Here is a 12,535-nt window from a genome sequence, read left to right on the forward strand (position 1 = left end):
TTCTGCCAGAAACACATCGCATGCACTTGACACAAATTCCCAGAGGCAGCACAGGTGATCGCAGTCGCATTAAAAGTGAATGAGAGCTCGCACTTTCCTCCGGCTCTCTTTCTCCATCCATTCGCTCCCCCCACTTCCCTATCTCTTTGTCTCGCTCTGTTGTAGACCTGCTCGTATCTCTGAGCCTAGCTGACCCCTTGCAGAAAGAGCTCAGCAACTGAAGCCTGAAACTCAATCGAGGTTTTGTGCAGGCTTCAGTATTACAGGGTGTGCACTGATCGGCGTCACGCGGGTTGCCTTGTACATGACACCAATGTTTTCTGGTGGCCAAGAAATCATAGTCCCATTCTTCATCATCATGCTGTTGTTGCCTTGTGGGATTTTTTTTGGATATCAAGATCCTGGCAGCAGTGAAGAGGAGGAGGAGGAGGAGGAGGAAGAGGCGGAGGAGGCTGGCCGAGCTCATAAATGGAGCATAATATGATCTGTTTTATTCATTGCGTTTTAATGAATGCCGTCGACTGTGCGGCTCAAGGCGTGAAAGTTCACAGAGAAGCAGCTGAGAACTTCATTTTCTAGACATGAGAAACAGGAACAAATCTGAGCGGAAAAATGATGTGACAAGCACACGAACAGAAGCGAAGCCCACCAACTAATTTCCTTACATAACGGCTTCCACGAGTTTTCTTCGACGGCTCGGAGCGTGAACTACATTCTGTTTGAAATAATTACAATGTTATGTTCTGAAATGAGGACACACACACACACACACACACACACATCAACACGCGTACACACACACACACAGCCAAACAGCAGAAACTCTCACAAACTTCATATAATGTGATAAATGTCTTAAACAATAAATAAGAATAGTAAATATAATTAGAATAATAAATAAAAATAATTAATACAATACATTTAAATAGTTTTTTAAGCTGAAAACAGATGATTAGATATTAATATTTTGTGCTAATTTAATGCTGAATTTTTATTTAACTCTTTTTCATAATTCATAAAAGTTACAGTAGATGTTAAATAAATGCATTATTAGAGCTCATCAAAAATCTGAGCTCAACATTTTGAGAAACAAAATGTAATTCATTTTAATCATTAATTTATTTAATTATAATGAATATCCTTATCCAAATCCTTTTTTAAAGATTACAATATTGTGCAAAAGTTAAATTGTCCATGCTTTTTAGAGTTAAAACTTTTTTGTATATGTTTCATGATCATTAAATTTCTGACAAAATATTGACTTAATCAATTTATTATACACATATTTCATTTTTTATTTTTCGTTACAATTTAAATAGACATTTAAACATCGTTAAACTTCATATATTTTGCTTAAAATTTTACACAGAATTTTTATTTTCACTGTTTCATTTTCTGTGTTAAAACAGCGAAAATCATTTTATAACAATAAATTAATCATTTAAAACAAATAATTTTGGGATGTTTTTTTTTTTTTGCAAACATTCAACAAATAAATCATTAAACACATTTTTAACAGCAGTTTGTTACCAAACCTACAGTAAATATCACACATATATAATATATAACGTGTATATAAGAAATATATTCTGAAAAGTATCAAATAAATTTTTTCATCATATTGCCCAGTCCTTCTGTATGTACATGAAAAATAACATATACAACAAAACACAAACAAACACCAACATAATGTAAAATACTGGCCTATCTGAAGCACCGCCCACAGAGCAGGTCAAGCTCCACCCATCTCAAGCTCCACCCACCGCTTCCTAACCGCGTAGCATCCGAATGCAATTTCATTACTGCGCCGTTCGTGGACATTTAATCCAAAACAGTTTATCTTAAGCTCTTGATCTCTCAGAAAAATCAAATAGAAAAGGAAAAAAAGACATAGACATTTATTAAATAGAATGCAGCCTCTGAGTGAAGTATAATGAAATAAATGAAAGTGAGTCAGGTCCAGAGTTGCGTCATCATCATCGCTGTCTGTTCGGTAAAAGGTGAAATGAGAACAACCTTTTCAAAGCTGTTTGCCAGAACCCCATCAGCTGATCTAATCCAGCGTTAGCATGTACACGTGAGGAGAAAATGGCAGGCTTATGCTGAAGCAGATGTCCCAGAATAAGGCAGGTGGCGGACAAACTGATCCAAATAAGGTACAAAACAGTGAGGGCTATTCCAGGGTTTCTCTCTCTCTCGCTTTTTTTTTTGTATCCAGGAAGACTTTCCAGTATGAATAGAATAATGTCCAAATTTCTTAGGATTGTAGCATTTAATTTATGAATATAACCAAACTATTAGGCACATTATTTATTTATTCATTGATCAGATCCATCAGAGTGTGATCTACTGTAGACTTTCCACCCACCAAATCCAACACACTCAGATTGTGTTAAATTGTAGATTTTTACAATATTTGGTGTCATATTTTCTAAAGAAAATAAATAAATAAATAAATAAATAAATAAATAAATAAATAAATAAATAAATAAGCAAGCTATAAATAAATAAGCTAAATAATACAGTTTTCTGGAAAACCACACAAAAAATTTTTTAAAAAATAAAAACGTTTTTTAAAAAATGGAGATTTCTGGTAAATCAAACACACACACACACACACAAAAAAAGCACATGCTTACAATGGAAACAAGAAGAAATCTCCAAGAAGAAATCTTCACCATATCAACAATTATGTATTTTTTGGTTGAATAAGATTAGTTTCATGGGTACAGTATTAGACTTTTATTGTTAAATTATTAGAATCATTGCATTGATATAATCCCATCATTTGCCTACTAGCTGGAACTACAGTCAGATCTGCCATTCGAGACAATTAATCCACAACATCTGATCAATCAGAGCTGAGAAGCCGTGCTATAAAAATCCTTCATTGCCACAATATGAATTTTGCCTATAGAGTTAATCCGGTCAGGAAGGATTTGTCTTATAGTGCCGTAAAGATTAATAACCCATTCAAATGTATTCAACATCATCAGCTCTTGTGATCACCTTCAAGATGTAATTACACTTGTTCTGGCTAACAATCTGGACGCTGTGGGCTTCTGTTAAATATGCGAGAAATGTTCCATGCATCGCTTTAGCACCGTTATCTAACCGAGTGCCAAAGCGCATCGATTCGCAATATTAATAACGATGCCTTTTCATCCTAACGCCAGAGCCAAGGTGATAGAAAGGTGATGGGGAGATTAAACGCTGTGAGCCAGAAATGTGCAGCTACATGAGCTAGTAAATAAGTCCATGTCGGTGGTACTGCAGAATCATACATAGCAGGAGTGGAATAGCAAAAAGGTTTCATAGTATTACAACCTCAGGACCTAATATCGATAGGTTAACAGTGATATCACAGCATTTCTATGAAACACAATGTGATATTGTGATATCTTTGCTGCTAATCTGTTTATATGATAGCCTTGAGTTACGGAAAATGGTGAAAAATTGTTGTTAGCTTAGCATGTTTGCCTCACATCTCAAGCATGAGGGTTTGATTCCTGTCTTCTTGTTCTCCTTGTGATTCAGGGGGTTTTCTCAGGGTTCTCCAGTTTCCTCCCCCAGTCCAAGGACATGCTGGGACACCATCCAGGGTGTCACTAAAAATTGTGCCACAAGTCCGTTGGGGGTTGTGGTAGCTTGGTTAAGGTAGCGGTAGTGGTTAAGGTGTTGGACTACTGCTTTGGAAGGTTGTGAGTTTGAATCCCAGGTCCACCAAGCTACCACTGCTGGGCTCCTGAAAAGGCCCTGAACCCTTAGTTGCATTAAAAAAATGTGAGATAAAATGTAAGTTGCCCTAGATAAGGGCGTCTGCCAAATGCTGTAAATGGATAGGGATGAAAAAGAAGACAGGATGTTCAACAAGGTCGCAGACTTTTTGACCACACAGACTTCTGTTACATGACATCAAGCTACTTTTATCTTGTAGCTCAAGGTACAAATGTAAAAAAAAAAAAAAAAAAAAAAAACAAAAGGGGGGGGGCACTCACTATATGTCATGGCTGATCACTGACATTTGGAATGAGAACACAATTGGTGTACACTCATTGTCATTCTTTACAAAAGTAGACCACCGTTTTTTGAAGACATCTGAAAATGTCTGTCTTGAAATATGATTCATGATAATCCATATGCAGTAAATGCAGCATGATATTAACTGTTTCCTGCTATCTACAAAGTGTGTTCTCATGATCCCAAAAAAACTGTCCTTTTCACCACAAGACCCCATGGCTTCAACCACACATTACATGTGTATTATAAAAAGTATCTCATTTAAAAGCCTGAACAAGCTCGCTGGAGGTTTATAACATCAGCAGACGTGGCCGTCCACACAGCACCCATCGGGAACGGAGAATAAGACGAGCGCATCATCTGTGTGTCAATGCACAGGCCTAATCAACATTCCCATGGACAAATGCTCTAATGAAGCATGACTGCGTCAGGACATGGAGCATGTCAGCTGTGAAATGGTCACTCAGGGAAGCGGATGTTTGATGAACAGCCTGTGGCTGTCACCAGAGCATCGCGGAATGGCCGGAGGGAGAGTAATTATGAAGAGAGGAAGAGACTTTCTAAAATTAAGACAAGGCCATTAGGAGGTTAAATTCTGCTCTAGTGAAAATTGCTCTTTATAAGTAGAAACCAGTAGGGTTGGAGATTAGGCCAAACTGCTGCTCGCGGTCGTTCCAGTCAGTTGCTCTCACTTTGGATGACATCAATCTAAAAATAGTTTATTCAGAATATAGGAAGTTTTTACATGATTAAAACTTTTTAGAGGATGTATTATGTGCTTAATAAAGAAAAAGAATGGAAAACTGCCTCAAAGGGCTTTATACACTTGTAAAAGTTTCTCTGGTTCTTAGTAAACTCTGGGTAAACAGAATCCTGGGTTATCTTGTCTGAGGTTTCACACTGCTCATACTTTACCCGGGTTAACAATTAATCCTAGCTCTTTATATCTGATGTCTTTACACTGTACATTCCTAAACCCTGGCTTAACTTTCTTATTTAAAACTATGAGTGGTTAAACAGAGCATTTGCCCACTTTAAATAATGGCCTGTCTCACGCTTTCATATCACTGAGGGTCTGCTGTTCTGCGCCTGAGCAGGCATGGTCATATTTCACAGCTTTTTAAGCTTTTTTTTAAGTTTATCATGTAGTGGACCAGGCGTTTTATTTCCCCCCTTGCTAGACCATGCACTTCCGTAATGTTCAGTGTTTTGCCGTCTGACACTACCGAGCGGTTTTGTGTTGCTACGTCCTGATTTTCACGTGATATGAGGCACTGAGGCGCTGTTCAGATCCTGATTGGGTATCTGTTGCTAAGCAACTTGCAGTAACATTCGAAAACCGCTAACATCATTTCACACTGTACACATTTAACACCGTGATGTGGAGTTAACACCGCTTCAGAAAAACCCTCCTCTACTTGGGGATAAAAGCAGGATTGTTGTGTCATAAAACAGAAGATCCAATCAGGTACCAGATATGCAAATATGAGCAACGAATAAGCCTTTCAAAGGAAAGAGAACTGATGTTCTCTAGATTAGATTTGTGATGTCCTAGTTTGCTTGTTCGTATAATAATACTTCCATTTTATTTCTTTACTTGCAAAAAAAAATAAAAATGAAATTGCATAAAATGAAATAAAAAACTATACAAACCCTCAACAATTTGCTTTTATTTGGGGCTCTATCTTTTTTCATGTTAAAAAATAATACTAACAACAATCCCAGACCTTTTCAGACATTTTCTCCTGATGAAGTACTTTCAAAACTTTTGTTTTAATCATTGGGTTTCTTGCAATTCAAGTAAAATAATAAAAATAAAATATAGTAAAAAATAAAATTTGACGTACCTTAAGGAAGCCAAGAAATTACTTTTTTTTCCCGATATATATATCTATAACTTCCATACTTTTTGAAATGCATGTCTTTAAATTGCAGACTTCCCTTAAACAAGCCTGACATTCTTACTGAAATGTTATCTCATACTATAACCAGAACCAAGACCAACTGACATCATCTGGAGGTCTGGCTCCAGACCTGGATTCAGAAACTGGAAAAAGACAATCATGAATTAAATATAATAATAAGAATAATAAAAAAAACCTAGCCATAACATTTCGTCTAGTTTTGTGTAACACGAACCATCCCTGCTTCTCTAGCACGTCCTCTGTTACAGCTCTTCACCGGCACTGGATTGAATCGAGAAAGCGACGAGTTTTCGCAGACTTTTCATTTCATCCGCAGACATTTCATTTGGCCTCTCTGAAGTACCGAACCCCTGAAGGGTCCCAGTGAGGTTTCTCCAAATCTAACAATAAATAGCTCTCAAGTGGTTCAATATAATGAAGTCATTTCAAATGAAAGGGTAAAAAGGTTCTGTTTTAGGCTACAGGTAAAATATTACACTCAGACTTGCTGGAGTAGCTGGAAAATTATTTTAAATAAAACAAAAAGTCTGGGCTACTGCTTTAATGAGGGTTAAGCTTAAGCTTCTTTTTTTTTATCTCTGAGGCAAGGACTATGCAAATCAAGATACAAATCAGCAGCTTCATTAAAGTAAATCAATACTTCTTCATTACCTTAGCATCATTTTTAAATTCTCTTGTAATAGCCAGTTGCTTATATGGACTTTTTGGACCATTCTGTATCTTGACCTTTAGAACTTTTAGCTGAAAACCCCTGAGGAAGTCAGTGTGGGGTTTATGAGTATCAAACAACTCACTTTATCCATCTAGTTGTTTTATTCAAAAACATTATTTGGTCAAAATCATGCACCATGTTACACAAACATAACTTGTGTCCCAAATGATGTACAACACTTACACTATGCACTATGTATTCTAACGCCTAGTGTATGAACATTAGAAGGGTTGAATTACTAAAGGTCGTTTATTAACCGGACGTATAATCTGTTTCCCAGTCGATGGTGAATGACGTCAAACGCAAAAGACGTTTGTAATATTAACTACACAAAAGTATCATCTGCCATCATGAAAATATTTTTCTACATAAGCAAAACTGTTAGTGTTTAGTGTCCAAAATTGCACTCTTGGTTTTTATTAACAATTGCACATCTAGGTACTTGAAGTGCACTTCCTCTTGTTATTATTATTATTATTGGAATTTTCAGTGTGAACACACTACTGACTATTCATACTGCACAATGGAGTTGGACAGTGCATAAGTATGCGATTTGGGATGCACCTTGTCATAATGCAGCTGAAATAGAATTGCGGTCTGACCCGTGTGTCTACTGTAACAGTGTCCGGTGCTGTGTGAGAGGCTGAATATAGCACAGAGTGGACAGGTGGCAAAGCATCCCTTTAGGGAGATCGAATGAAACAAGGATCCATTCCGTGCATATCTGGAAGCGAGATAAAGCTAATCACTGGTCCATCCACATCCACACACACACACACACACACAAGGGTAAGGGAGAAAAGAAAAAAAATCAACCAGCACAGTTCATCATTGTCATTCTGATAATACACTCAGTTCTCTCCTCTCAAGGAGGGGAAAAAAAATGTTAGGCAGATCAGTTCCCATGGCAACACAGCACAGTAGGCTCGCTGTTGACTCGCTGGAGCATCACTATGGAGGCTTTGAAGGAAACCAACGGCCGTGTTTCCAGGAAGACACACACACACACACACACATACAGCCAGTGTGGATAAAGACGAGGTGAAGAATGTGTAAGCAACCTCCTTTAAGCTCTGCAATGCTAGATCAGCTCGTCAAATCCGACACAGTTCTGATGTTGTTGTCCATATGACACCGTGTAGCGTTAGCATGAAAGTTTTGCAATCCTATGGTGTAGGCTAATCGAAAATAAACGCAACACTATTCCTCCATTAAACAGCTCTTACTTACTCGAATTCGCCATTTCCGATATTCGGGTAAAAAGCTTCTGGTTTGTGTACACGTAAAATCTTTCACACACATCTTAACTACTGCTTGAATGTAGGCTAAGCTTAAGCTTTCATAACCCCAAGGCAAAGGATTATGGAAATCAAGATGGATTTTTTACATCATTAAAGAAAACCAGTATCAAAATTCACGCGTTAAAATGCTCAAAAAAAAAAAAGGTTATTAAAACTAGGTTAATTATATGTTTGAGTTTTACTTCGTTACAGAAGTTCTTGTCTACTTGAAGAACAAATCCATGTGCTAGTGAGATTGGATCTAGTCTAAAGATACACACAGGCTTAGACTCTGCCAAAAACAGGAGCCGGTGCTGATACATGCGCTAGCGAAGAATGTGTTAGTGAAGGATGCGTTAATGAACTTGGATGCTCTGTGAAAGAAAAAAAAGATAAAAAGAAACGCAGTATAATCGCTCCAAATTAAGCATGCAGCATTCCCTTTTTTTTTTATTTTCAAACTGATACAGCGTTCTATCTGGACCTCATACTGATCTGACCTGATCGAATTCATTTTCAGTTGAGTTGTATATGTGTGGTGCTTTTAACGATCGACATTAGTCACAAAACGGCTTTACTGAAATCTGGATGTTCGGTTCATGTCCATTTTATTTGTGGAGCTCTTTTAATAACTGAAATTGTCGCAAAGCGGCTTCAGAGGAATATATGAAACATAGAAATTCGGGATATCGATTAGAAATTTTACAAATTTATCACTTGCTCCCCAGTGAGCAAGCCAGAGGGCACAGTGGTGAGGAAAATCTCTGAGATGATAAAAGGATATAGGGATAAAATAGTTTAATAATTTAATTTAATTATTATTTTTGGTTATTTAGGGGTTTTTTTTCACTCTCCTTTGTCTGTTTCTCTTCTTTTGTAAAGCTGGTTTCAGACAATGTCCATTGTGAAAGGCGCTATACAAATAAATTGAATTGAATATTATGAAGAAACCTTTAGACTCCTCATCTGGGTGACCCGGGAGAGTACGAACATAAATCTTCTATAACTACGTACTATATGGTCAAATAGTGCAGTTATTTAACCATGAAATGAATTCTAGTTTTAACATGAAGTCTACCTTGTTGAAGTTATCAGCTGTTCACTGATGGAGACAAGTGCAAAACGTGTCCGTAAGCCAAAACTGTACTGTTACGTAACTGTCCTAAAGCACCTTAGCAAGTCTGTTTGTATCAACTGAAGTCCAAAGCCACCTTTATGCTTTCTGAAAATCTTTGAAGTGCTACCATCCACCAACTTTGCTGTGATGACATTAGGAACAAACTTCAGGAAGGTGGGATGTGGTAGCTTAGTGGTTAAGGTATTAGACTACTTAGTGGAAGGTTGTGAGTTCGAATCGAATCCCAGGTCCACTAACCTGGCACTACTGGGTCCATTAACCCTCCAATGCTCAGTTGTATAAAATGTGATAAACTGGAAGTCACTCTGCCAAATGCCAGAAATGTAAATGAGAGGAACCAGAATCAGAATGGAATCCATCCTCTTCTGGATAGTGGGATTATACCATATACATGTGTAAAAATAAACAGTATTGAGTGTAAGATAGTAAAGGTAAGAGTCCTGTGATGAGCACAAGACAGTCTTTATGATTACAGCAGCAGTCCTTAAGCACAAATCTACAGTATCCACATGACATTGTTTTAACAATCGAGCGGACCTTCTCCAGTCTTCTGTTGCTGTGTGATGTGAAATATCATTGATGTAACCGGTTAAAGGTGTTGTCTTGTCTTCTCTGTTCATTACATTTACATTTACAGAAGTTCGAGAAGGTCTTACGGATGTACTTTATTGTTTACATGGAGAACAAATTAGCCTGAAGACACTCACACTGTTTATCACTTTTTTACTAAGACATTTTGGTGTTAGGTCTTTATTCAAAGAATTACAATATATATTCCAGTAGTGTGATTAATATATATATATATATATATATATATATATATATAATTGATAGAAAAAACAGTACTAATCTTCACCTTTCTTTGTCACTGAGGTGGTACTCTTAACCCCTAACCATTTAATATGAAGAAATGTGGATATAGTGTACTTTTGAATATATAAAGCTTGATATAAATAAAGCTGTAAAATAAAGGTCTTCAATCTTATACACAAAGAGCCAAAGGGTGTGGTTAGGGTTAGGTTTTCATTTCATCCACGCAGGAGCACAGGAGCACTGCTTCATCACTTCATCTTAGACCCTGATCAACTGTCAGGTTAACCCTAACCCTAACCCATCTGCTGGGTTGGAGTTCCTACCTTTATCCACTGCCATTACATCTGTCAGCTTGCGACAGCAAGGAATTAGTGTTAAGTCTGTAACAAACTCAGAAAGTACACTGACCTGTTCCTCAAGAGCTCTTGGCTGCTGTTGTATAAAGGACATTATTTACATTTACATTATTTCCTGCCCAGTGTCACCCACTTGAGGATGAGGTTCTCTTCTGAGCCTGGTTCCTCTCAAGGTTTCTTCCTCATATCATCTCAGGGAGTTTTTCCTCACCACCGCCACCTCAGGCTTCTCATTAGGGATAAAATAGGCATAAAACAGTTACTTAACTCAAACTTTATCATTTTTCTCTGTTTCTATACTTCTGTAAAGCTGCTTGGAGACAATGTCCATCTCTTAAAACTGCTATACAAATGAACTGAATTGAACTGAATTGAATCCATAATGGCCCTTTAGGGAAGTGACTGAAAACCCCTGGTATGATTCATGCGCCTTTTTCAAGCTAAATGACATCCCAGAGAAAAAGAAAAGATTAAAAACTGCAGATTATTTCCATTTTACTCTGAGAAAGTAAAAAAGATACAAAAAGTCATAGGCACAGGATTCCATGTACACTCTAATGAGTGCTGCATTAGAGAACAATAAAGAAAATAATAATAATAATAATAATAATAATAATAATAATAATAATAATAATAAGAGTTATTGCTAAAAAATATATAATAATAAACTAAAAAAAACTTGGCCACCCAGTGCATGTACAGATAACATTTCATTTAATAAAGTCCATGAGAAAATAAAAGTAATGAATTCTATTAATATAATCATTTTGCAATCTAAATATTAGGTTGCTTTGTGCTGTCTACAGGTCACCAAGGACAAAAAGCTATTATTTCACAAAACTTAGCAACGGAAGCTTAGCGCTGGCTCAGTTACCCTGAGGATGTTAAAATCGGATTGGTATCAGATGAATCTCAGAGCCTTAATATCAGACTACTGCTGAAAATGAGAATTCTGAATGCATGCTGTAATGACTCCGTCGTTAATCGAAGTTCGTTTTAGCTAAGCAGTTTCAACCGCAAAAGGGCCAATGTGGCTGCAGGTTTCTGATCCAACTAAGCACAATTACTCACTTAGCATCAGTGGTGATTAGTGTGTCTGATGAACGTCTGTGATAAAACCTGAACGTGAAGTCGTTATCACACGACGGGAAGCGTGAACTTTTACTGCAGCAGGAAAGGTAGATGCAGGCTGTAGACTCCATGTACCGTATGTACGAGCTGACTGACTGTCAGTGTATTGATTACTTTAATCGCAGCAGTGGAAACTACATTCACTCCACAGTTCCCTGTCCTCTTCTCCTGCACTTCCTCATCTGACTCAGCTCATATAAAGCCATGAGCACCAAACGAGCTGAATCGGGTATGTGCAAGCAGCTGAAGAACAAAATCAAATACTGAAGCTGATCATTATGGAACAGAACAATACTTTATAATCTACATGTATATAATCTCGAGCACTGTGTGTGTGTGAATGTGTGTGTGTGTATGATTATAGTCTTACAATGCAGGTTATATCATTGTCTTTGCTTTACATAGGACAAGTGAGAAATGATGTGGGAATGACGTGACTGCAAACCCCAGGTCAAGCTCACATCAACAGCAGAAGCAGAAATTTCCCAATAATCAACCGAGACTGAACAGAAAATATTCTGACTGTCCACTCAATCTGCACGATGTGCAAATCAGCAAACCGGGAGGAGACGAGGAGACAAAGGCAGAGGCCAGAACAGATGTGCATATACACAAATGCACACACACACACACACTGCACCAGTTCGTCACACAAACAAAAAGCCCATGTTGTTTTTGTCCACATGTTCTTTACAGATATGTTATGTGCAGTGTGTGTGAAGACTGCAGCCTCAACTCTCCATATATAGTGTACCCGTGTCTGTGTGTGTGTGTGCCAATATACAGTAATCAAAATGTCCATTTAAATATATATATATATATATATATATATATATATATATATATATATATATATATATATATATAAACAAATGTATGCCTTTTAAAAGAATAAAATTAATTCATTATGTGTGTAAATTTATAAAGATAAATAAAGATAAGCAAGATATTAACATTAACAGTGTGATCGCAAGAATATTTCTAATAAATATACGAATTGATAATGATTAATAATAATAACAATCATCATCATCATCATCATAATAATCATAATAATGACTAGCGCGCAAATCCAGTGTTATTTATTCTCAACACGTAGGCGCCTTTATTTCCCCCTCGTGAGGAAAGGAAGTGTTTACACACACTGCAGCTATTTTTCT

At 37.0% G+C, this 12,535-nt stretch overlaps 1 protein-coding gene across 4 annotated transcripts in view; it reads right to left on the reverse strand.

Moving 5' to 3' along the window:
* The window catches only part of kiaa1549la (KIAA1549-like a), a 68,507-nt gene that overhangs the window by 55,106 nt on the left and 866 nt on the right, over nt 1–12,535 (reverse strand). The gene's annotated exons all lie outside the window — the stretch shown is intronic.

The sequence above is a fragment of the Hemibagrus wyckioides genome, linkage group LG08 (genome assembly GCF_019097595.1).
Source record: "Hemibagrus wyckioides isolate EC202008001 linkage group LG08, SWU_Hwy_1.0, whole genome shotgun sequence".
NCBI lineage: Eukaryota > Metazoa > Chordata > Actinopteri > Siluriformes > Bagridae > Hemibagrus > Hemibagrus wyckioides.